A 27803-nucleotide genomic window follows, 5' to 3' on the forward strand; every position below is an offset into this window, starting at 1 on the left:
ACACACACACACACACACAGACACACACACACACACGCAGGAGCAAACAAAAGCCAGCAGATGCTCCCGCCACAATGATCAGTGACCTCCCAGGCTTGCAACACTGTGCTAAATGAGCAACTTTCCTCTGCGGAGTAGTCAATAACCACACAGCCACAACGATCGTGTCAGCGTCCAGCCTGGCCAACACCCCCTGTAATTAATGAGTTCATGTCTCCTGGGCTCAGAGAGAGAGAGAGGGAGACAGCACAAGACATATATAGTCATCTATTACATGTGCTATCCAGAGGTCACTGCCCTCGCCCAGCTAGAGGCAGCCAGAAACCGCCCGGAGACTTTGACTGTGGCCATTATTTTTTGGGGTGGATGAAAACCATGCCCGTTGGCTGTGGTGTCAATCAAACGCAATTTGATTTATATCAATCAGCATTAGAAGACAGTGGATCTATAAGCGAGAGGATGGAGTGTTCAGTAGCAACATTAGCCAGAGTGCACATGATCTACGGATGAGTCAGTGTCTGTCTGCGTTGCTGCTGAGAAGGGCCGGCCTTTCAGTTTGATAGAGCATGGCTCAGTCAGTTTGATAGGGCATGGCTCAGTCAGTTTGATAGGGCATGGCTCGGTCAGTTTGATAGAGCATGGCTCGGTCAGTTTGATAGGGCATGGCTTGGTCAGTTTGATAGGGCATGGCTCGGTCAGTTTGATAGGGCATGGCTCGGTCAGTTTGATAGGGCATGGCTCAGTCAGTTTGATAGGGCATGGCTCGGTCAGTTTGATAGAGCATGGCTCGGTCAGTTTGATAGGGCATGGCTCGGTCAGTTTGATAGGGCATGGCTCGGTCAGTTTGATAGGGCAGAGCTTAGTCAGTTTGATAGGGCATAGCTTGGTCAGTTTGATAGGGCATGGCTCGGTCAGTTTGATAGGGCATGGCTCGGTCAGTTTGATAGGGCATGGCTCGGTCAGTTTGATAGGGCATGGCTCAGTCAGTTTGATAGGGCATGGCTCAGTCAGTTTGATAGGGCATGGCTCGGTCAGTTTGATAGGGCATGGCTTGGTCAGTTTGATAGGGCATGGCTCAGTCAGTTTGATAGGGCATGGCTCGGTCAGTTTGATAGGGCATGGCTCGGTCAGTTTGATAGGGCATGGCTTCTCTCTCTGCACCAATCTCTCCCCCTCCTCTACCCCATTAGGGGTATTTCTAGTCATACCACCCCATATCCTCTACTCTCCTGCCCCCCCTAACCCCCAGACCCTCTACAAAAACCTCATATCGCCTCTCTGGAAACAAGCCACATCTCAAATTGGGGAGAGAATCAATCTCTGGCTGCTCCCAGGGATCCCTCCCTGACCGTCCTGTCAGACAGAGTGGGTGCTGGTAGTGGTGGTGGTGGTGGTGGTAATGGGGTGCCTCAATTCTCCCTTCACTTTACAGCTTTGCACTGAGTCAGTATAAAACTCCAGACAAAAAACAACACACCCCGATCCCTGAGCGTACAGCTTTATTGATCCCAAACCAGGAAAAAGTACAGAGCACATCTGTATCAATCTGTCTATTTCTGTAAGTTGTGCATATTGAGCAACTACGTTGTCTGTCTGGGGGTATCGTTTTAATCAAGGCCCTGCACATCAGATTAATGGAGAATTTTGATAAACGTCTCATATTCGCATCTAAATCTTGCCAAGTCAGGATTTCGGCTCAGAGCAATGGGAAATGAAGAACTAGAGTGGGGACAGGAAGTTCACAAAGCTTTTTTGAAGTAATTTCTTTAAAAATATATTTTTAGTCAGAATATCTGCAATATATTCTGTGATGATTTAATGGTCGTCTAAACCTTATCCTGCAGGTGGATCATGTGTGGCTTAGCTTTGTGATTCTAGAGCAGCAGCTGGTAGAGGTACTAGTCAGTCACTGATAAGACAGGTCTCATGCAATATTCAGTTTACCTATTTCTCAATTGAATTTGCACACTGTTAATTTTTAATTAAGCATTCCCAACAAAGACTAATTGACACCCCCTGAGATAACATATTTATGGATATGTAATTGAGTCCACCACCCACACTTCTCTGTGGTGAGTAGAAATGCACAGAGACACACATAATATGTTCTTAACTGACTTGCCTAGTTAAATAAAGGTTACATTTAAAAAATACAATTTTAAAAAACTGCCAGCGTATGCACTCACACACACAGGGATGAGCAAAAGTTACAACATACATTTACAAAATACCATTAAGATCATTGTCAACATGTTTTATAAATACTTGTATTTGGTAATGTACTTAATTAAAATATATACAAAAATACATTTGCAAGTACCCGGCCTGAACAGCAACAACAGTCTCACTAACGGTTACAAAGATGTTTTACTTGCTATGACTTTGATATGTTGTAATTTATCTACCTATTTTTGAAAGTCACTCTGGATAAGAGTGTCTGCTAAATGACCAAAATGTACATGTGAAAATGAACTTACCAAAATCAACTGCAAAGCACACTGGGTATTGTTTCGGGGAGAAGTGCATTAGAATATTACTCAGCATGCTTTGCAATTGTTAATTTTTACATATACATTTATATTTAGTTAATTTATCATACTCTTTTATCACGTCATAGTGCTATCAGGCTTCTGATACCAATGCACAGTGAAAAGGGGGCCACAAAATGTGTACTGCTATAACAAAAAAATATATATATTGAAAATACAAATTACAGTGTTTTGAAAATACAAAATAAATTGGAGTGCAGTTCAGCCCAGTGTAATTCAAATTACAAAATGCGTATTTCATATATATGTAAGAAAAATCATGCCCATCTCTGCTCACACACATGCACTGCACGCACACACGTGCATGGCCTACACACAGACCCTGCAAAGTTACATTTGAGGAAAACACAGGCGAGAGCCTAGGGCAAAGTATAACAAGGGCAAGCAATGGAAAGATAAACTTGGTAATACACTCTTGCATTGTGTACACAAAGCATACCTTCATTTTTCATTACGCTAAAATGACTGGTGCACAGCAACCACAGACAGTAAAGTTTCATATCAATCCTAGATTGGTTGTTTTCTTGTTCCTTTTGACATTGTCACAGTCCTGGAATAATATTGATGGTGAAATTATTCTATTTATTAAGTAATCTTTGCGAGGCAGCTTTTCAATAGCATGCCGGTTCCATAACCCACCAAAGTGGCACTTTGCGGGCACATTGAACCGTGTCAATGCTAAGCGAGGCTGACACATTGGGAGATGAAAGTCTTGTCATTCATTTGCCAGTGACAACCTGTGTATGCTAATGTCCAAGCATCTTTAGCTCAAAGAGGGAGATGGCTCTGCTGTCTGCACACAGCAAGGCTTGGGAGACCAGTGCAGTCATGGGTTAGTCAGGGTCTGGTGACACTAAAGGATCCATGGTAATGGGAAAGTTATATAGACTAACAAACAGTACAACACATTCTGACCAGGTTCTGGTCCTGTAGTCCTGCTGAGGATGAACACATGTAGTCCTGGACACCTGGTAACCCTGCCAAACACTAGATCCCATAAACGTTGTCTCTCAATGGAATGCACCTTTGAGGGTTATTGACATACAGTTAGCTTTTCAAGTGTTCACATAGGCTATTTAGAAGGCAATAATTGCATAGTATGGATCTCTGTTTACTCAATGAATACTTGAAGGGAAAAGGGATTGATGCATTAGACTGCTCTATGGTATAATTAGTGATAAATGCAAAGCTCCGGTTTTGCAGTGAACATTGAATCAGCCACAGCCACCAAGAACGGAAAGCCATTTACTGTTTACTTCACTGGGGCCTTGGATTTTATTATAATAGAAGTCTACCTATTTGAGTGGATTTTATTATAATAGAAGTCTATCTATTTGAGTGGATTTTAATATAATAGAAGTCTATCTATTTGAGTGGATTTTATTATAATAGAAGTCTACCTATTTGAGTGGATTTTAATATAATAGAAGTCTATCTATTTGAGTGGATTTTATTATAATAGAAGTCTATCTATTTGAGTGGATTTTAATATAATAGAAGTTTACCTATTTGAGTTGAGGTAGTACGCTGAAAATGTCAAAAGTGGCATCTAAAATCCATCACAATCTCTCCACATACAGTACATGTATGTGGTATGTAGGCTATATCATTAAGATTCCTCATTCCCTATTCTGTCAACTAGTTGGTTTGAACCGGTGCTTGTTAGTTTGGCTCAGGGAGATCTATATTTGATGTGGTGATCAGATGTATTACATTAGACACCTGACATGCTGATATTAGCTCCCCAGCAGCTGTCAGAGGTGTGTCTGAATGATTGACTCCTAGCAGATCTGCTTTCAGATGAATATTTAATCTTCCCTTAATAGAAAACAGATGTTCTACTCCTGCCTATACTGGGAGATAGACTACTAGTAATGTATGCAATACTTACAGCTAACTACATTTAGCATGAAATATGCATCGGACAGATGCCCCACAATCAAGTTTCACGAGCATATAATGGACTATCGACAGATCTCATTTGAGCAGGGTAGACTGACCTCATTGGGGGGAACTAATACAACTTCTTGCACATTCAACCAGAAAGATTCCCTGGCTGTATTTCAGTGTAAGGCGGGCGGCACTCTGGATGCCCTTTAAAGCATTGACCTCTTCAAGGAGTAAGGGCTGCTATGTGATTAATACAGCTCGGCATTTATTGGCTCGCCAAGGCACTTTTACCAATAGGTCACCTGCTTGACCTCGGCGCAAGCGTGGGGATCGAAACCAAGTGGAAAGAAAACTATATGGCTCAGGGTGGTAACAGCAGGCAAATGCTAAAAAGGGTGGTCAAACTAACACACCTACACTTCTGTTCAAAAGTTTGGGGTCACTTAGAAATGTCCTTGTTTTTGAAGAAAAGCACATTTTTTTGTCCATTAAAATAACATCAAATTGATCAGGAATACAGTGTAGACATTGTTCATGTTGTAAATGACTATTGTAGCTGGAAACGGCAGATTCTTTATGGAAAAATAGACATAGGCATACAGAGGCCCATTATCAGCAACCATCACTCCTGTGTTCCAATGGCACGTTGTGTTAGCTAATCCAAGTTTATCACTTTAAAAGGCTAATTGATCATTAGAAAACCCTTTAGCAATTATGTTAGCACAGCTGAAAACTGTTGTCCTGATATATGAAGCAATAAAACTGGCCTTCTTCAGACTAGTTGAGTATCTGTAGCATCAGCATTTGCGGGTTCGATTACAGGCTCAAAATGGCCAGAAACAAAGACCTTTCTTCTGAAACTCATCAGTCTATTCTTGTTCTGAGAAATGAAAGCTACTCCATGCGAGAAATTGCCAAGAAATTGAAGATCTCGTACGCTGTGTACTACTCCCTTCACAGAACAGGCCAGCATCTCGGAGTCGCCTCTTCACTGTTGACGTTCAAACTGATGTTTTGCGGGTACTATTTAATGAAGCTGCCAGTTGAGGACATGTGCCTCACATGTCTGTTCCTCAAACTAGACACTCTAATGTACTTGTCCTCTTGCTCAGTTGTGCACCGGGGCCTCCCACTCCTCTTTATATTCTGGTTAGGGCCAGTTTGCCCTGTTCTATGAAGGAAGTAGTACACAGCATTGTACGAGATCTTCAGTTTCTTGGCAATTTCTCGATTTTATGTTATTTTAATGGACAAAAAAATGTACTTTTCTTTCAAAAACAAGGACATTTCTCAGTGACCCCAAACCTTTGAACGGTAGTGTATACTATGGAAATTATAAAGACTAACACACACACACTCACAAATAAGTAACACAAAGCTCTTTACTCTCGCTCACATTCACTGAGTCCCACCCACACAACACACAAAGCCCAGGGCACAAAAGGTTTCTGCGGCCGGAGAACAAACAAACTAATTTGTTACCTGCCACACGGCACCTTCTAACTAACACACACATGCATGCACGCACAAACACATGTACGCAGGCACGCATACACACACACACTAAGTCAAACAACTTTTGCCCTGTGAGCAACAATGGATCAGACTGATTATCAGATCCTCTACAGAAGAAACACATCTACATTGACATAACAATTCAATTGTAAACAATTAAATGTATTCTAATATCTGTTGATACATTTCAACAGGGACACTAGTTCAGGCTCAATCATTATAGATGTCAACTTGTATTCTAATATCTGTTTATTAGTTGATACATTTCAACAGGGACACTAGTTAAGGCTCAATCAGTGGTGGAAAAAGTACCCAATTGTCATACTTGAGTAAAAGTAAAGATACCCTATTAGAAAATGAAAGTTCATGTGAAAGCCACCCAGTAAAATACTACTTCAGTAAAAGTCTAAGAGTATTTGATTTTAAGTATATTTAAGTATCAAAAGTAAATGTGATTGCTAAAATAACTTTAGTATCAAACGTAAAAGTACAATTCTAAATCAAATTCCTTATAATAATTTCCTGCAGTCAAATGACCAAATCGCCCTCTAGTGGCCTCATGGGTGGAACATTATTAGTATTTTTCATATTTAATAAACATTATTTCAAACCCGCCGAAAATCCAGTGTTTCTATGTTAAACGGTTTTGTTATATTTCAGTCTTCTGTGATGTATAGAAAGTGTAATATTGGGATTCAAACTTAAAATTGAATACATTTCTACTCTATATCTGACATAGTACAAGGTCTTCTTTTCTAAGCTCATAACCATGTGTGTGAGGTATATACTTTTGTTTCAAAGTAGATTTGTGACCCTGATTTAGCCCACTGCAGTAGAAAGGTTGTTAAGCAAACCAGACGACACACACACACACACACACACACACACACACACACACACACACACACACACACACACACACACACATTATTATATTATTTATTTACTGATAGCAAGGGGCACACTCCAACCCTCAGACATCATTTACAAACAAAGCATTTGTGTTTAGTGTGTCCACCAGATCAGAGGCAGTAGGGATGACCAGGGATGTTCTCTTGATAAGTGTGTGAATTGGACAATGTTCCTGTCCTGCTAAGCATTCGAAATGTAAAGAGAACTTTTGGGTGTCAGAGAAAATGAATGGAGTAAAAAATACATTATTTTCTTTAGGAATGTAGTTGAGTAAAAGTACAAGTTGGAAAAAATATTAATAGTAAAGTACAGATGCCACAAAACACTACTTAAGTTCTACTTCAGAGTATTTTTACTTTACTTTACACCCCTGCTATAGACTTAAGTTACTTTTTGACTGAGTGGCATTGAATTCAAATGTAAAATGTAAAAGCTAGTGAAAGTTTTGATTCCGATACATAGACAATTATGATGGAGAGAGAAATTGAAAACAATTATTTTTAAACCTTTTTTCTCCTTTGATTGTGAAATACTTACTGTAAGAAACATTTTCCTCATTTACAGTGGCATTTACAGCCAAAGATATATTTCATACTCAATTATCCTTCAATGATTTTGTGGAAAACATTATGAAGACAAACATGGAAATAAATAATGGTAGATTACTCACTAGTATATATGACATGTACAACCTAGGTATGGTGTACATGTACTGTAAAAAACAGCTGTATGTCTACCTAGCCACTTACTGTTGCATACACACACACACACACACACACACACACACACACACACACACACACCGCACGCACGCACATACACACACGCGCACAAACACTCATTCTCACACACATTTTCCGAGACCAAAGGAAGAGCTGACTGCAACATTTTTCTCCACTTCAAAAAAGTAGCCGGTGTCAAAATGATAAATGAGGGATCATGAGGGAGAGCTGCATACTTACATTAGACTGCACAGGAGCTTCAGGATCTTCAACACTATGGACAAACCATGCAATAGTTTCACAGCTATACCTCTTCAGTACCGGGCAAAGCCTTCTGCACAACATGAGGATTTTACACATAACAATGAATGATAGAGATTAGTAGAATGAAATGAGTAGAATCTGCAACCCGGGCGTATATGAGCTAAGATACAGACATAACCTGATGAGGGAAATGCTGTGTTCCAGGTGTTTGCTGGTGAAAGGTTGATTAGTTATTTCCCTAAGGTGACTGCAGCACATACACATGCACACACATCAACACAAACACTCTCACACACGCACACACACACACGCACACGCACACACACCTATGCACATACGCACAAACACACACACACACACACACACATGTATATGGATAGCATCAGAGAAGCCGTTAGACTGGCAACAACAAAAATATATGGGGATTTTTTTAACCATCATTTATAACATCATTTCAGCATCAGTTCAAAAATGGCTGAGGGAAGATTGATGGGTGGCGAGAGCTGGTTAATATGCGTGATTGGAATGATACAACGCCTGGTTGTTTGTTGTGAGGGGGCTTGGGCTTATACTGCAACAGCAGGTCTCGGGAGAAAATAAAAAAAACATGAATTCCAATAAAACAGCTATTGACATGTATGCATTGCTGTCAGTGTTGTTTTATACATTATGATTACAAATGACTGTTAGTAAACAAATTCATTTTTTCATGTTAGCTTTTTTACTATACCACTTGGTATGACCTTCTAAAGGACTCAATCAAACCGACAGGAGTTCATTCATTCTCCCTTTCAATATTTCTCTACTACATTTCCAGACACATTTCCAGACACAACATGTGCAGACCTGTCTGAGATTTCCACCAGGACAACTGTTTACTTAGAGTAACAGTATCACCGATAACACAGGGAGACTGGACCATGAGAAGTTACTGCACATGTACTGTCCATGTCCTTAGATCAATTACAATGTAATTACACTAGCAGACAGAAATACAACCTGGGCTGATGCTCTGTCTTCCCTGATAAGTGATAGATAAGCACCTGAGGGATGGAGAAGAGGAGACCTGGGCTGGAATACATCTCAGAGACATCCATAAATTACACAGTGGAGACCATTCCTTCAAGTGCCTTCCAACGCTATGCAGCTTCCCTCGAACACTACAGGTCAGAGGGGTAACACCCTTATCCAAGTCTCTCTGACAAGACATCCAGCTGGCTGTGGTAGAAGAGAAAACAGTGGAAAGTCGTTTTTGCTGTGCTACCACAAAATAAGACCTCACTCTGAGCTCCCCCGTTGTGCCTGAGTAGTTGGCATTCTGGCTGCCTCCAGACCTGTGCTAACCAATTAGTCCGTTCAATTTCGAGACTCTGATCTAGTCTAAGCTTATCAAGAGTCACTGAGTAGAGGAACTTAAATGTGTGACATCAATGTAGATGTGCGACTGTTCCTTGGTCAGGGAGAGAGAGGAGAGCAGCGAGGCGGGTTCTGACTGCTGAGAGAGAGAAGCAGCGTACAAAAGACAAAGAGATCAGCGATAAGACAGAGAAGTGCACCCATATGGACTGCTGTCAGTTAGGAGCATGTTAAGGAGAGTATTAGGGATTATAGGGGATTAGTCATATCAGATCACTGGAGGGTTATCAGAGGTCACAGCAGCTCCTGCAGGGAGGAGTTCCCTGTTACCTCTCAGCCCTTCCAAAATGATCCTCTGCTGCATTCCCTACCAAGCCTACTGCACGCTACAGAGAAATGCAAAAGATTAACACATACAGTCGCAGGATTTATGAGTTTGGAAAAGCAATTAAGCTTGTGATTTTTATTAGAGGCTTGATTGAGTGCTCCCACCCCAGTCTCTGGGTGCTACCTAGGTTGAGCCCCTCTCAGGAGAACGGAACGGGGCCCCACTCCAAAAATTACCATGATTTAAGATGCAAAACCAACACACATTAAAACAGCTCAGAGCTTATTGCATGCTCGCTTCCACACAAAACCAATTTAGTTTCCATTGATCGCTTTTCAAGCAATTAGATTTCCATTGATGGGAAAAGTAAAGGGTGCTTGTATGAAACGCGGAGGGTCAGTAGTTGGCCGCTGTGATTTGAACATTTATTCGAGCCATTTGACCACCTCCTCTAACCCCTGACAGATGGCTGGCTGGCTCCTTGCCCTCCGCTCCGCCCCACGTGTACGTCCCCTCCTTCCGGACAACAAATAATTCACCCCCCATGAAAAAACGCCTGGCGTCAGATTATACATCCGTCTTTATTTCCAATATTGCCTCTTTGTTTCTGCAAACTTGGCTGATTTTCTAAATTGTGGAGTATTGACTGTTTCAGAGCCTGACCAAGCGAGTCTGATGTAACACATTGAAGGTAATGATATCCCAGCCACGGAAGGAAGAAGCAGTAGCTGCATGGGGAAGAACTGGACCCTGGCCAGATTCTAGAACCATTAGTCTACCCAGAGGCTTGGTTCTGTTCCGGCATGACAGGCTCACTATCACCATAACTGTAACCCAACTCAACCAGGGTTGCCACCAGATCACTCCCCCTGTGCCCAACACAGGGAGAATCCATCTGGAATCACTTTCATTCAGACATTCAAGGTCATTCCCCACTTTTCTGTGTGTTTTTTAAACATATCTAATTTTCAACTGTCACAGGGAGCAGTGGTAGCAGTGGCTATAAACCTGAACTGTGTGTTAAATAACGGTTCAATATTCAAAATACCCGGCAAAGGCCAATGGGTGAAAGTAGATTCAAGAAATAAAACAGGGAACACTGAATGGCATTAATGTGAAAGTAGGGAGTAATTCCCAGCGTGCTCCCAGAGGAAATCGACCATTCGCCAAAGCTGGGGATTTTGACAAATGCCTTTCTCAACACGAGCAAAGGAGACAAATGTTACATTTAAACAGAAATACTTAATTTCCACTTTTGGTGACTTGCGGCAGATATCATTAATCAACGAAGGCCTACCACGCTCAGTGAGCCTGCTAAGAACCAGATGATCGCCCTCTTCCACTCAATCCATCAACTATGATTGGAGAAAGAAAAGGTTCAAAAACGTTGAGCCGCGCCCACGCTGGAAGAGTAATTACCCATGTGCCAGTTGCTGAGGTGTTCCAGTGACACCTCGACCCTCTGTTTAGCATGCACCAGATTACTCATGGGGTGTCAACATACCTCCAGTGACAGAGCTAGCATCTCTACCTTACTAGGCTCCCCTCACTCACTGCTCACTGTCGTCTCAGGAAGAAGAAGATAAATAGAACGTTATGAGCCTCCCAACTTCTAATGAGCAAACTTATCACCGGATCGGCCCAAGATAATGTATGCAGATGGCGCCGGAGGAGATGGCTGCCGTTTTACGGGAACCTACCAATTGTGCTATTGTGTGTGATTTTTCACGTTATTTGTAACTTATTTTGAACACGTTTCTGCCACCATCTCTTATGACCGAAGAGAGCTTCTGGATATCAGGACAGCGACATATTTTTTCTTTAACGAGTCGGACATGAAGAATTTACTTCAGACACCCGACAAGGCCCAAATCCCCGTCATTCGCAGGTCGGGTGCATTGTAAGGATCCGACGGTGAGTGAGTAATCCCCCGCTACCATTAATATTATTAGCCAACGTGCAATCATTGGATAACAAAATGGATGAGCTCCGATCAAGACTATCCTACCAACGGGACATTAAAAACTGTAATATCTTATCTTTCACAAAGTCGTGTCTGTTTACCACCACAAACCGATGCAGGCACTAAGACGGCACTCAATGAGCTGTATAAGGCCATAAGCAAACAAGAAAATGCTCATCCAAAGGTGGTGGACTTTAATGCAGAGAAACTTAAATGTGTTTTACCTCATTTCTACCAGCATGTATTTAACATTAACCAGAGGAAAAAAACTCTAGACCACCTTTACTCCACACACAGAGATACATAAAAAGATATCCCTCGCCCTCCATTTGGCAAATCTGACCATAACTCTATCCTCCTGATTCCTGCGTACAAGCAAAAACTCAAGCAGGAAGTGGTCAGATGACACAGATGCTAAGCTAAAGGACTGTTTTGCTAGCACAGACTGGAATATGTTCCGGGATTCTTCCGATGGTATTGAGGATTACACCACATCAGTCACTGGCTTTATCAAAAAGTGCATTGATGATGTCGTCCCCACAGTGACCGTACGTACATAAGCCAACCAGAAGCCATGGATTACAGGCAACATCCGCACTAAGCTAAAAGGTAGAGCTGCTTTTTTCAAGGAGCGGGACTCTAACCCGGACGCTTATAAGAAATCCCGCTATGCCCTCGAACCATCAAACAGGCAAAGCATCAATACAGGACTAAGATTGAATCGTACTACACCGGATTCAACACTCGTCGGATGTGGCACGGCTTGCAAACTATTACAGACTACAAAGGGAAGCACAGCCGCGAGCTGCCCAGTGACACGAGCCTACCAGACGAGCTAAATAACTTCTATTCTCGCTTCGAGGCAAGCAACACTGTAGTGAGAGCATCAGCTGCTCTGGACGACTGTATGATTAAGCTCTCCGTAGCCAGCGTAGGTAACAACACATCTGCCACGCTGATCCTCAACACGGGGGCCCCCCAGGGGTGCGTGCTCAGTCCCATCCTGTACTCCCTTGACTGCATGGCCAAGGATGACTCCATCACCATCATCAAGTTTGCCGACAACACAACAGTGGTAGGCCTGATCACCGACAATGACAGCATATAGGGAGGAGGTCAGAGACCTGGCAGTGTGGTGCCAGTACAGTCTCTCTAAATGTGATCAAGACAAAGGAGATGATTGTGGACTACAGAAAAAGGAGGAATGAGCATGCCCCCATTCTCATCGATGGGGCTGTAGTGGAGCTTCAAGTTCCTTGGTGTCCACATCACCAACTTACTATCATGGTCCAAACACACAAGACAGTTGTGAAGAGGGCACGACAACACCTATTTCTTATTATTTATTTATTTTTAACCTTTATTTAACTAGGCAAGTCAGTTAAGAACAAATTCTTATTTTCAATGACAGCCTAGGAACAGTGGGTTAAAGGGGCAGAACAACAGATTTGTACCTTGTCAGCTGGGGGTTTTGAACTTGCAACCTTCTGGTTACTAGTCCAACGCTCTAACCACTAGGCTACCCTAGGAAACTGAAAAGGTTTGGCATGGGTCCTCAGATCTTCAAAACGTAATACAGCTGCACCATCGAGAGCATTGGTTGCATCACCGCCTGGTATGGCAACTACTCGGCCTCTGACCACAAGGCACTAAAGAGGGTAGTGCGTACAGCTCAGTACATCACTGGGGCCAAGCTTCCTGCCATTCAGGACCTTCATACAAGGTGGTGTCAGAGGAAGGGTTAGGGTTATAAATATATAGGGAAATGTGTGTGATGTTAGAAAAGAGCTGAACCTGAGGGTTGTTTGAAGGGGACCAACACACAGAGACAATAACAGTAAAGCAAACTGGCCTCCCTAGTGATACATGCCAGAGATAACAGCTTCATTTCAACCTCAGCACTTTTACTGCACTGTCCAAGACATTCACTGTGTCAATGTATCAACGCACCACCATGCTAGTCACTCTCCACTGCGACAACTCTCAATTTCTCCTATGATAGAAGTCCTGAGAGGTGGCAAGCTCTAGCTTCCACACATCCCGCCTTCCTGTGATCCGTCTCTGGTCTTTGGAGACCAGCCTGGCTGTTAGTGTGTGAGGGGACGGGTCAGAGGGCCAGATGTGTGATTGAATCCTTCATAGTGGGACGAACGAGAGGGTTGGATTTCTCTCCACTGTGATTCTGCCGTGGCGGCACGCTCTTCCCTCAGCGAAGAGATCTATCTCCTCATTCACTTTCAAAGGCAGCTAGCTGTATTATGACACGATCCAACACTCAAAACAACAAGAATCCTCTGATACCTCTCCATATTGGCCATGAACCAGAGAGAAAATACATTTACACAATTCAGACCATCCCAGTTGTTGTTATTCAATACAACAGCCAAAACAAACACTAGCCTATGCAGTGGCTAGTCTATCATTTCACTATCCTTATCAAGCTCACAATGTGAACAGGAAGCTTTCCATGTTGGCAGAGGCTTCCCCTGGTAAAGCTGTGTGTGGTAGAGCCTAACTCTGTCATGGGTGGGGGGCACTGGATAGGGGGCGGGGGAACCAGGCAGGTCAGAGTGCTGGACTATGATTAACATTGACATCAGGGAGACACCACCTACATCTGTGGGGGTCAGGGGGCATAAAGGGTAACTGTTCAGAGAACATGGCAGAGAGAGAGAGAGAGAGCACAGATCTCTACCCTACATTCTCATTCCCATCTTTTATGATGAGGAAAGCGAGTTTGGATGAAATGACGTGTTTTTATTGTGTGCTTAAAATGATATAGCTTAATATTCAATTTTCCACATCCAGAGGAAGACGCACCTCTTTTGCATTCACGGCACCACCGTCTGCAGTGTTATGACAGCAGATCTTCTGAGCTTATGCATCTTACACATGAGTAATGATCCTCCGACTTCAAAACAACACCAGTGCACTTATGCAGAGGAAGAAGACAGTGGAACGGATATACACAGGCAAGTTTCTTCTTATCCTCAGGGAAGTCAGAATGAAACATGCTTTTATCATGTGTCATAAGCACTGCTCATGCCCCCCCCACCACCACCACACACCCCACAACCCTACTTCCACCCCCCTCGCTCATATCCATGTTGAACCCCCCGTCAAAAAATATTGGCAAACGTTGTAATTACGTGTGGAGTATCTCACAGCCCTTACATGGCTCGGGGTTCAATCAGTGGCGGGCCTGATATTCCAGTTTTATCATATTTTAGTTTTATTCGAGGACGTGGCAGCAGCAGGCCTCCAGTCAGCCATAATTGAAACGAGGGCAGGAAGGAGGAAGATGTAGAGGCTCTATGCCGCGCTCCTTGTAATCAAGCCCTTACTCCTGTGTGCTTTTCCCATTTTTCAAAGTGAAATATACTCGCAATCTGTATCGTAATACGTCGCCAGTCACTCCTTCCTCCAGCCCAGAGCCTCGGGGTAATTAGGCATGAGAAAGTGTGCTTTTGAGATGAGGAAGAACCGAGCATTAAGGCTGTTCATGTAACACAACTGGGCCATGGATGTTGCCTGGCGTATATGCAAAACTTTCAATTAACAGGTTTACATGATGAGGCACATTAAATTGTCACACTCCTATATTCACTCTGCATTATTCAATAATTTGGCGCTCGGGCAATGTATTCTGTTTGATTCTCTGCATTATCTGTTCAGCTGAATTCCATACATGTGAATGTGATATGCGGCTGGTTGGATTGGGAGGGGGAGAATGGTGAGAAAGCGGCACCGGGGGACTGATGGAGAAGTTGATGTATGATCCCTGGTGGCTGGGCTTATTTGAAGCGTGGAGCTGGGCAGGTGATTTAGAGGCGCCGGCTCTTTAAACAGTGTAATGAGCCAGAGAGGATGCTGCCTTCTCTCTCGTTCCATCCATTCCTCTCTCTCTCTCTCTCTCTCTCTCATCGCACTGCTCCACATCAGTCGGCTGAGGCTGGGGTTTTTACGAGGGTCAGTCCTCACCCTGCCTGGCCACGCTACTCTCAGGAAGTCCCTGCTGTTGCCTCTGCTGCTGGGCTCTCTGGGGAATACCTCACCACACGGCGCTGTGCCACGCAGAGCGGAGCGGAGCAGAGCCCAGTGCATGCACCCACGCTGTCACACAACGGCAGTGGTAAAGGGTCCAACAAGCATTACCACAGAGCAGGACACAAAGGGCAGCACGGCAGGGGATGACCCCTTCCAGCTGGCACACTGACACACACCGGGGGATACTGGTGTGTGTGTGTGTGTGTGTGTGTGTGTGTGTGTGTGTGTGTGTGTGTGTGTGTGTGTGTGTGTCTGAAAGAGTAAAAGTGTGTGTATACATGCATGTGTGTGTTTAAGCATAATGTAAGTGTGTGAGCACATAATTAGTGTAAGTATGCATGAAAGTGTGAGCGTGTGTGTTTGAGTACATGTGTGCTGTGTTTTATGTGATGGTTAGCATAGTAAGGCCCCTCACAGCATCACAGGCAGGCACCCCGATGGGGGTACAGAGAGAGGGGAGGGCTACGACACACAGCTTTTCATTGATGCTGATAATATATAAATGCATGCCCACCTGGATGCTGCTCCTAAATAGACAAACACATACATCAATTTCCAAATCTAACACATTTGAAATTCAAATGCCCGAGCACATTTATAACGATATGTCTCATTTCTCTCGCCGTAATCTAAAAAGAGGACTGAACATTGGAGGGAAAGAACAAATGCTGTTTGGAATTTAAGATGATGCATGTGGTTTGTGGCGTGTTGTTGTTTCCCCCTTTCCTGTAAATCACAGGTGTGTGGAGGGACTGAGGCTGTAGCCCAGGGCTTGTTGCTGCTGACAGGTTCAGTGTTTCAGGACTTCACTCCTTTTCAATGACACTTCTGAATTGAGAAGCAGAGGGAGAGAAAAGAGGTTTCTGCTGGAGGTTGAATTAAAGAGGCTCTCTCTCCCTCTTTTTTTTCCGGTGGCGTTTAAAATCAATTCATTCAGTGGACTGCTGACACAGCCAGGCCCGGAGAGCCTAGGATTTATGGCTCCCTCTAATGGGCATGCTCTGAACCAAAGCCCTGCCGTCAGCACAATCCAGCTAGCCGCCCGCCCGCTCCCTCGCTCCTCACTTTTAAAGACGCAGACACCCCCCTCCATCCTCCTCCTCTCCCCCAATTCCTTCCACTGTGGAGGAGCTCCTACGGCCATGCGAGGGGACTGAGGAAAACACTGCCGGCGGTAACACAGGAGGAATTTTGAAAATCGGTGAAATCTAAACTATTAATCACAAAGTAAGCTAATTATATGTGAGTGAGAGACCAAGAAGACGATGGAGAGAAAGAAAGAGAGAGAATGGAACAGACGAAGAGATACTGAACAATTCCATTTTGAATTTAGAAATGCATTGGGTGTTTACTTTGAAAGGACCATAATTTCACACAGTTTGAATGGCATATTCCGATTAAAATCGATGCATTGCTATTAGTAAGGTGTATTTAGAGTTAAAAATAATTTCAAATGTAAAACCTCTAATGTCAATAAGAAGATTTTAGTACTGTCTATCTACCAATTCCACAAGTGGTATTTCTTATGGAGTGGTCTATAAATTGGTTCTTTATCCATTAACTTGTCTGACCTGTGGGGTGTATGTGGTCGCTACATATTCATATATTCATAACCTAGTATAGTGTCAGAGTGTCAGGAACAATTTATGACTGAAGGAAAAAAGACGATTGAAAACACTAGCCCATGAGCCCAGCCAGTGTAAGATGTGTATAACAGATGATTGCCTGAATTGTGATGACTAGCACAAGTCATTCCCTCAACTCTGCCCATCATCAACACAGTGTTACATCCAGGTGTGTGTGTGTCCATCCGTGTATGTGTGTCTGTGACAGAGAGAAGCACCGTATATAAAATAGAAAGAGATGGGGAATCGGAACCCAATGGCGAAAAGGAAGCGAGAGAGGGGGAAATAATATGAGATGTGAGGAAATGTGTTGCTGTACAGGGGTGGTATAATAGCAGAATAGATGGTGTTCTGCCGCAGGGCCTGAGGAGGAGAGAGTCCCTGTATAACCTACAACTTCTCAATGTTTTCAATGTTCATCTGCCAGTACAGTGATACCAGAGAGAGAAATAACAACCTTCGCAGCAGCCCCACAGCTCCTGATCCACGTCTAACTCCAGTTAACATCCCTATGAGGTGAATGTATTACTGGCACTGAATTACCCCTGACGTTACTCCTATTCTCCAGCTACCACTACAGTTAGCCATAACTGACCATTTGTCCGGCTTCATTATGAAGCCATGCATGGAGAATCCAGCTCAGTCTCCAGCCGTCACATTCAATTTCAAAATACAATTCACCCAACCCCCCCCAAATCCCCACCAGTTCTCCCTTAGTTATGTTCAACCTTCTCCTTGTTTGATAAAATATGATCTGATTAAAATAGATTACACACCTTGTTAGCGGAGTGTTCCATATTTGATACGGCGGTGCTTTGAGACAGCCAACCTCGTCTGTGATTCAAAGCGATTGTGGCCTTGTTCTGTGGCTATTTGTTTAATAAGCCCTGCTACACCAGTGGACCTTTTAAGTGAACAGACTCCCCTGCAGCAAAGGCAAAGATCAATACCCACACCTGGAGAAAAAAATAACGGCCAAGGATTTTCTATCCCGGCCCCTTTTATATAGTGAAATAAGAGCAGGAAGATAATCAGTGTGGCTGTAACAATCATAGCCGCAAAAACAGACAGAGGGGAAGTGGCCTATTTTTGAAGGAATCCCACAGGTCAACCATGCAGAGTGAGATGTTTAGGACCGGTGAGACCACCACGGACCAGATGCCTCACACTAAGCCGAGCTAACAGTTGAACCAGTTATATTATCTATTGAAGGAATATTATACATACAAAGTCTTTGTGGCTAAATGAACTCATTGTTATCTCCATCTTCTCCGCCTGCTGATTGAAAGCTTCTAGTGTGATGGCTGATTGGGGAAGCCTTCCATTTGTACCAATATAACACACTAGGACTTCACATCCAGGAGTAATACAGAGTCAGACTTCCTAGAAATGAGTGAAAAGAAGCTCTTCAGAGGTCTGCTGACACACAGAGAAGAACAAAGTGCGCAGGAGGGAGGAATCTAATATTGTAGTCAATGAGCTCTGTTTGACAGGGGACGAGACACGAGCTGCCTCGAAAACAGATTTTCATTATACTTATATCGTGATCATATAAGGAAGTCTAACTAGAGGCCACGGTAAATTAGAGCCAATTAGTACCATATTGTCTGTTTTAAACAGAAGCAAATGAACAGGCTCTAGAACTCGAGTGTTTATTTCATAAATCATTGGAATGTTGCACCTGTTGAGAATGCAAAGAGATTAGGTATTTGATTTAAATCTTATATCAAAACATTTGGGGAGCCTTTTTGTTTACACTTGTTTATTTATCAGCGTAAAGCTGCATTTTGGCTCCCGTTTCGTGTATGAGCAGAGTTAGCAGCACTGTGTGAGTGCAGTTTGGGGGGGGGGACACCCACCAGCTAGCACAGGAGCACTGGATGTCCATCATTACCACACCACACCGCTGATCACCGCAATAATATAGAACTAAAACCAAGCAATTAGTCTAATGGAAAACAGCACTCTTTATCCCAGTGTGATGTGGTAAGGTGCAATGGGCACACCTCTTGGGCCTCGCCAGTGGAAACTAGAGGCTGGAGGTTGTGGAGTGGAAAGGTAATGGCAGAGAGAGAGAATCTCATGGTAGAGAGGGAGAGGCAGGGGAGGAGAGAGAATCTCATGGTAGAGAGGGAGAGGCAGGGGAGGAGAGAGAATCTCATGGTAGAGAGGGAGAGGCAGGGGAGGAGAGAGAATCTCATGGTAGAGAGGGAGAGGCAGGGGAGGAGAGAGAATCTCATGGTAGAGAGGGAGAGGCAGGGGAGGAGAGAGAATCTCATGGTAGAGAGGGAGAGGCAGGGGAGGAGAGAGAATATCATGGTAGAGAGGGAGAGGCAGGGGAGGAGAGAGAATCTCATGGTAGAGAGGGAGAGGCAGGGGAGGAGAGAGAATCTCATGGTAGAGAGGGAGAGGCAGGGGAGGAGAGAGAATATCATGGTAGAGAGGGAGAGGCAGGGGAGGAGAGAGAATCTCATGGTAGAGAGGGAGAGGCAGGGGAGGAGGGGAGAGAATCTCATGGTAGAGAGGGAGAGGCAGGGGAGGAGAGAGAATCTCATGGTAGAGAGGGAGAGGCAGGGGAGGAGAGAGAATCTCATGGTAGAGAGGGAGAGGCAGGGGAGGAGAGAGAATCTCATGGTAGAGAGGGAGAGGCAGGGGAGGAGAGAGAATCTCATGGTAGAGAGGGAGAGGCAGGGGAGGAGAGAGAATCTCATGGTAGAGAGGGAGAGGCAGGGGAGGAGAGAGAATATCATGGTAGAGAGGGAGAGGCAGGGGAGGAGAGAGAATCTCATGGTAGAGAGGGAGAGGCAGGGGAGGAGAGAGAATCTCATGGTAGAGAGGGAGAGGCAGGGGAGGAGAGAGAATCTCATGGTAGAGAGGGAGAGGCAGGGGAGGAGAGAGAATCTCATGGTAGAGAGGGAGAGGCAGGGGAGGAGAGAGAATCTCATGGTAGAGAGGGAGAGGCAGGGGAGGAGAGAGAATCTCATGGTAGAGAGGGAGAGGCAGGGGAGGAGAGAGAATCTCATGGTAGAGAGGGAGAGGCAGGGGAGGAGAGAGAATCTCATGGTAGAGAGGGAGAGGCAGGGGAGGAGAGAGAATCTCATGGTAGAGAGGGAGAGGCAGGGGAGGAGAGAGAATCTCATGGTAGAGAGGGAGAGGCAGGGGAGGAGAGAGAATCTCATGGTAGAGAGGGAGAGGCAGGGGAGGAGAGAGAATCTCATGGTAGAGAGGGAGAGGCAGGGGAGGAGAGAGAATCTCATGGTAGAGAGGGAGAGGCAGGGGAGGAGAGAGAATCTCATGGTAGAGAGGGAGAGGCAGGGGAGGAGAGAGAATCTCATGGTAGAGAGGGAGAGGCAGGGGAGGAGAGAGAATCTCATGGTAGAGAGGGAGAGGCAGGGGAGGAGAGAGAATCTCATGGTAGAGAGGGAGAGGCAGGGGAGGAGAGAGAATCTCATGGTAGAGAGGGAGAGGCAGGGGAGGAGAGAGAATCTCATGGTAGAGAGGGAGAGGCAGGGGAGGAGAGAGAATCTCATGGTAGAGAGGGAGAGGCAGGGGAGGAGAGAGAATCTCATGGTAGAGAGGGAGAGGCAGGGGAGGAGAGAGAATCTCATGGTAGAGAGGGAGAGGCAGGGGAGGAGAGAGAGAATCTCATGGTAGAGAGGGAGAGGCAGGGGAGGAGAGAGAATCTCATGGTAGAGAGGGAGAGGCAGGGGAGGAGAGAGAATCTCATGGTAGAGAGGGAGAGGCAGGGGAGGGGAGAGAGAATCTCATGGTAGAGAGGGAGAGGCAGGGGAGGAGAGAGAATCTCATGGTAGAGAGGGAGAGGCAGGGGAGGAGAGAGAATCTCATGGTAGAGAGGGAGAGGCAGGGGAGAGGCAGGGGAGGAGAGAGAATCTCATGGTAGAGAGGGAGAGGCAGGGGAGGAGAGAGAATCTCATGGTAGAGAGGGAGAGGCAGGGGAGGAGAGAGAATCTCATGGTAGAGAGGAGAGGCAGGGGAGGAGAGAGAATCTCATGGTAGAGAGGGAGAGGCAGGGGAGGAGAGAGAATCTCATGGTAGAGAGGGAGAGGCAGGGGAGGAGAGAGAATCTCATGGTAGAGAGGGAGAGGCAGGGGAGGAGAGAGAATCTCATGGTAGAGAGGGAGAGGCAGGGGAGGAGAGAGAATCTCATGGTAGAGAGGGAGAGGCAGGGGAGGAGAGAGAATCTCATGGTAGAGAGGGAGAGGCAGGGGAGGAGAGAGAATCTCATGGTAGAGAGGGAGAGGCAGGGGAGGAGAGAGAATCTCATGGTAGAGAGGGAGAGGCAGGGGAGGAGAGAGAATCTCATGGTAGAGAGGGAGAGGCAGGGGAGGAGAGAGAATCTCATGGTAGAGAGGGAGAGGCAGGGGAGGAGAGAGAATATCATGGTAGAGAGGGAGAGGCAGGGGAGGAGAGAGATCTCATGGTAGAGAGGGAGAGGCAGGGGAGGAGAGAGAATCTCATGGTAGAGAGGGAGAGGCAGGGGAGGAGAGAGAATCTCATGGTAGAGAGGGAGAGGCAGGGGAGGAGAGAGAATATCATGGTAGAGAGGGAGAGGCAGGGGAGGAGAGAGAATCTCATGGTAGAGAGGGAGAGGCAGGGGAGGAGAGAGAATCTCATGGTAGAGAGGGAGAGGCAGGGGAGGAGAGAGAATATCATGGTAGAGAGGGAGAGGCAGGGGAGGAGAGAGAATCTCATGGTAGAGAGGGAGAGGCAGGGGAGGAGAGAGAATCTCATGGTAGAGAGGGAGAGGCAGGGGAGGAGAGAGGATTTTTATTTTGTTTGTTTATTTCACCTTTATTTAACCAGGTAATAAGCTAGTTGAGAACAAGTTCTCATTTACAACTGTAACCTGGTCAAGATAAAGCAAAGCAGATGTAATGGCAGAGAGAGAGGGGGGCAGGAGAGGGGAGGAGAGAGAAGAAGGCCCATTGATCCTCAATGCCACCTGCTGTATGGCTCCTGCGAGGCCAGCCAGGGGAGCAGGAAACACACACATGGGCGCCTGCCTGGGCCACGGCCATATGGATGAAAGCCTTGTGGAGGAGCCGAGCTAGTCTTCCGCTATCTGACCACATCAGGTTGATTGACGGTCTTGAAGTTGGTGTTTTAAAGAAGTACACACAAAGGTGTAATGACAGAGGATACACACATGCAGAGAAACAGGTACAGAGAGCGAGTATTGGTGTGTGTGTTTGTGTAATAGAGAGACTTTAAGAGAGAGAGTGTGTGTGTGTGTGTGTGTGTGTGTGTGTGTGTGTGTGTGTGTGTGTGTGTGTGTGTGTGTGTGTGTGTGTGTGTGGACAAGTTTAACCATACCATACTTGTTGGACCAGAAGTCCCCACAAGAATAATTAACAAACAAACATTTGACCAACTGGGGACATTTTGTTCGTCCCCACAAGGTCATATGCTATTTCTAGGGGGTTTAGGCTGAAAGTTACAATTAGTGCACAATTAGTGCTAGGGTTAGAATTAGGTTTAGGTTTAGTTTTGGGGTTAGGGTACGGGTATGGGTTAGGGGTTAAGGAAAATAAGATTTTGAATGGGACTGAATTGTATGTCCCCACGAGGTTAGTTGCGCACGACTGTGTGTGTGTATGTTTGTGTGTGTGTGTGTGTGTAATAGAGAGGCAGGTAGAGAGAGAGAGCAGGTGTGTGTGTGTGTGTGTGTGTGTGTGTGTGTGTGTGTGTGTGTGTGTGTGTGTGTGTGTGTAATAGAGAGGCAGGTAGAGAGAGAGCAGGTGTGTGTGTGTGTGTGTGTGTGTGTGTGTGTGTGTGTGTGTGTGTGTGTGTGTGTGTGTGTGTAATAGAGAGGCAGGTAGAGAGAGAGCAGGTGTGTGTGTGTCTGTGTGTGTGTGTGTGTGTGTGTGTGTGTGTGTGTGTGTGTGTGTGTGTGTAATAGAGAGGCAGGTAGAGAGAGAGCAGGTGTGTGTGTGTGTGTTGGAGAGAGAGAGAGGCAGAGGGACGTACCTGCCCAGCTGGGGGTCTCCATGTACAGGTAACGCCGGACGGGCCAAAGCTGGGTGATTCACTCACTGTTGATACTAACAAACCCTGTAGACACAAGGCAACACATCCTCAGTTTAGACAGGAGGACCAAGGCAGGCAGTTGCAGACATTTACATTTCTCAGACATTTACAACGAGTCAAATGTGTGTTTATTTGTTTGTGCGTGTGTGTCCCTGCCTGCCTGCTTGCTTGCGTGTGTTGTTTAAATGTGTGAGTGCTCTCCTACTGTGAATGTTTCTGCTGAGCTGTGTATCTGAGCAGGCCTCAGGTTGGCTGGGGCCCAGCAGCCCAGCCGGTGAACCACAGAGAAAACTGCATTGATTTCATCCCCCAGAAATCCCATCTCGCTGAGCCCGCCTTCTCACCCCGCCCTCCTCCCAATTAAGCATTTGCAGGGAGCCATGCCAACACAATTTGTCATTTATCAAAAGTAATTAAAAGCAATTTATTCTCTGTTGTTGATTGGGAATTGACTAATTGTTGAGACTGTACAAATGGGGATAAATAAACCAGGGAATGGATGAATTTTACATAAACTTGGAGGAAAGCATAAACACTGTAAAATGAGTCCTCGACATCTGGCTCTGTGATTCCTCTCAACATGATTACGACTGCAAAAACTGAACCAGTTGTTCATGACATTCTGATACACAACAAGTCAAAGCCAGTAAATAATATATTAGAAACAACATATTGACTAACTGACTTAAAGAGTTCTGCTGCTAGAAATAGAGAGGGGCTGGTAAGAACTATGGCTGCTTTTCTGTCAAGACGAGACATATCCCACTGGGTACAATTCAACGTTAATTCCACATTGGTTTGACGTAAATCGTTTAAAATGAAATGGAAACATCGTTGATTCAACCAGTGTGTGCCCAGTGGGATGTTTCCCCGGATGGACCAACAAAGATATTTAAATATCAACATTTAAGCCAGATATTCATTAAAAAAAACACACGATCGCATGCAAGGCAACCTGGGGAGGGAAAACCAAAGACCATTCAGCAGTAGAGGTTAGAGTTCATCTGTTCAGTGAAACCCAGCAATACCATTTCAACATTATCGGTAACAACCCCTGAATGCACCATTACCTTCTATAAGGGCAGAATTAAATGTCAGAATTGATTTGGGGAGGGAGGGCTGAGATATAAGCGGGCAGCTCTGGCGGCCATTTTGTTCCAGCGCGGCCCTGTATTTGGTCTCCCTGGATCATTAGCAGACGAAGCAGAGAGAAGGGCTGGAAACACATGAAGGAGGTGTGGGCACCCATCACAACTGTCTCTGGTGACAGGGGATGAAATAAAACACAGGGAAGAGAGGAAGAGTGAGAGAATCCTAAATGAAAAAGGAACTATGCACGCAGAATGCCAGAGGAGTTCTTTAAATGTCCCACTGCTTTGTAAATAAGTTAGTTAGCTAAACAAATACCTGGCTCTGTTCTGAGCGGATCACTTTACTAACCAATGCTTCTTTCGGTGCCAACAAATGGAGCCGTTGCTTCAATGAGACGATTAGATTATCCCTTTGAAGGCTGCAGTTGGACAAGCAATTCTATCATTGCCTGGGAACACAAAAATAATTGGGCAACAGTGGGAAAAGTGTGATATTCACGCCTCTACTGAGACTGAACCATGCCTGGAATATCTAATGGAGCCTTTCACTCTCTCCTGCCTTGTTTGGATTCCCATTCATCATGAAAAAGTCAATTACTTATGTTCCCTAACATGCATGGTTATTAATGCTCTAATTATGCTTCTCCCTCTAATCTTTTGCCTTGCAATTTGGGTGATATACCGTATGTGTGAACAACATGGCAGGTCCCATAGAAGTGAAAGCTGAATTAGGAATTGTTGTGCTATAAAGCACCTTCTCTTGGGAGCCATCGGCGAGATAGAGAGAGCCTGTCATTGGTTGTCTATACATGGGGATTTATGTAAGCCCACTGAGCATGTGTGTGCATATGCGTTCTCCCTAAGTATGTCATGTATGCACAGGGCTGAATAATCAGTTGCTAATACAGTTACCCACTAATATTATATAGCTAACAGCTCATAGCATTCCAACATGATAACATGATTTAATCAAACCCCCAAACTAGCCCCCTATCACTTCCTCTGGTTCCTATTAAGTCGGCCCTGACAGCTTTAGAGGGGTGAAATAATTTGGGAGGTTTTGAAGATGCCTGTGAGAGCCTTGGGGAGCCCCTGCAGAGTGGCTGTGGAGGCCCTGTACTGCCTGCAGCCATGACTGTTATTCAAGGCTTCTCCTCTGAGCATTTTTACAACAGCACAAATTAGGAGGAAGGAATGCCTCTGTCAGTGCAACCCAGACAGCCAACTTGGGCAGAAACTTAGATGACAATGAAGAAACGGAGGGCGTCATAAACTGCGGAAAATAAGCTCTCACTTTCAAACGTTTACGGCAGCTCAAATATCTAATGATACCTCTCATAGCTTTTAATCTTTAATGTGAAAAATTAATCATCCCATTCATTATTTTAATAGCTGTCATTTTTCTCTCCCTAAAGTGATGATTTATAACCATTAAGCCCCACGTCAGCTTGTGTGAGAGGGATTTATAGTAATGTTTGCACCAGGTAGCCTCCAACCATATTTCATTACTCTGACAAGCCATTAAAATGCCCTGATGATTAAACAACAGCTCTGAGGTCAGTGTGTATGGCTGTTAACTTACACGGTATACTTCAGGCTGGGGATTGAGACAGACACACAGCCTCTCTTCTCTCCCTCCAGACTGTGTGTGAATGTATGGATGTGGTGTATCTCATTCTATACGGTGGGGGGATGAGAGAGTCACTACCACTGAGGGAGAATGGTATAAAGATACGCCAGAGATACAAAGACATTGCTGTGTTACTGGGCGACTAGAGTCGTGGTGCTTTCTGCTAAAGAGGTTTTGCAACATGAAGGAGACTAGGTAGATATTTTAAAGGAACTGTGGAAGCAAAACATTGAGTAGTTTGTTTATTTGGTGATGGAGACGAGGTTGTGCTTTGAGTGGCATAGACCTAACCTGCCCATGTTGCTTGGGAAAAAAGCAGCCCTCAAAATGGATCCCCTTTGGGTCCAGGAGGAGAGGAGAGGAGAGGAGAGGAGAGGAGAGGAGAGGAGAGGAGAGGAGAGGAGAGGACGGCAGGCCTGGAAGAGCTACGTAGCTGGGGGAGGATTTACCTCCCCTGCATGTTCTATGACACAGACACGTCTAATATCCAGGGTCCATCGGTCACAATTGATCACCGATGCTGTGTCTGACACTGACTGACAGCGGCTGTAATTGCTATGTTTGCTTTGGGAGTAGAGCAGGGGAACAGAGCAGGGGAACAGAGCAGGACCGAGAGGTCCAAACACACTGGGCTCCTTCACTGCATTACTACAGTCCAAAACCCCAGGAGCCCCAGTCTGGACATTACATCATAGATTGGACTACACATAGCTGAGGACAAGGGAAAAGTGTCTGATACTGGATGTGTGAAGAATATCCAAGAAAGGACATTGTCAAAACTTTGGTTGTGGTGTGGGATGACTCCATTTTTATACATGTTTATCTAACAAAATCTCATATTGTACATCTTTTTTTAAATCAGATTCCATTTAAAATCCTGTGTTGATATATTTGTGTCTAGTCATGTTTTCAGAGAATAGTTTTTGTCTTTCGGTTCTCTCATTTCATGTCTGCGGTACCTGTGCGGTACGTCTAGCTCTCTAGATCCCTTTACAGCAGTGGTATTCAAAGTCTGGGTCGCTGGGGAACTGCAATGGAAAAATATACGTTTTTTGAGAACGATAAATTCGATTTTATGGTTGTATCATTAGATTTGGGGTGGGGTCATGAGAAATTATTGTGAAAAAGATTGAATGCCATTGGTTTGAATGTCATTGGTTTGAATGCCATTGGTTTGAATGTCATTGGTTTGAATACCATTAGTTTGAATACCATTTGTTTGAATACCATTAGTTTGAATACCATTGGTTTGAATACCATTGGTTTGAATGTCATTGGTTTGAATACCATTTGTTTGAATACCATTTGTTTGAATACCATTTGTTTGAATACCATTAGTTTGAATACCATTTGTTTGAATACCATTTGTTTGAATACCATTTGTTTGAATACCATTTGTTTGAATACCATTAGTTTGAATACCATTTGTTTGAATACCATTAGTTTGAATACCATTTGTTTGAATACCATTTGTTTGAATACCATTTGTTTGAATACCATTTGTTTGAATACCATTAGTTTGAATACCATTTGTTTGAATGCCATTGGTTTGCAGGCTATAGCATAGTATACATGTAGAAGAGAATATATCAGCTCCTCTGAAATGAGTTAGAGAAAAATACTGTTGTTTTGTCCCTGATGAAAAGCAGAGAAATGCATCTCATTTGCAATGGTTAACGCAAATATAGGCATACGAATGTTAATTACCACTACAAATACAACAGTGGTAACAATGAAACATCTACTTACACATGTAGCGTGATGCCGTTCCCAATTACACTTTTGTCTACGTGAAACAGGATGTTTAGCACCCAGCTGTAGTGTGAAGCTGTGAATGCATGGGGAAATGGTACTTGTAACTCG

At 44.6% G+C, this 27803-nt stretch overlaps 1 long non-coding RNA gene across 1 annotated transcript in view; it reads right to left on the reverse strand.

Annotated features, from left to right (window-relative positions):
* Nucleotides 1-27803, reverse strand: part of LOC115110701 (uncharacterized) — a 364514-nt gene that overhangs the window by 60599 nt on the left and 276112 nt on the right. The window contains exon 5 of the long non-coding RNA XR_010461294.1: nucleotides 23160-23243. This is a non-coding gene — a long non-coding RNA (uncharacterized LOC115110701). The remainder of the gene's footprint in view (nucleotides 1-23159; nucleotides 23244-27803) is intronic.

Source organism: Oncorhynchus nerka, linkage group LG26 (genome assembly GCF_034236695.1).
Source record: "Oncorhynchus nerka isolate Pitt River linkage group LG26, Oner_Uvic_2.0, whole genome shotgun sequence".
NCBI classification, from domain to species: domain Eukaryota; kingdom Metazoa; phylum Chordata; class Actinopteri; order Salmoniformes; family Salmonidae; genus Oncorhynchus; species Oncorhynchus nerka.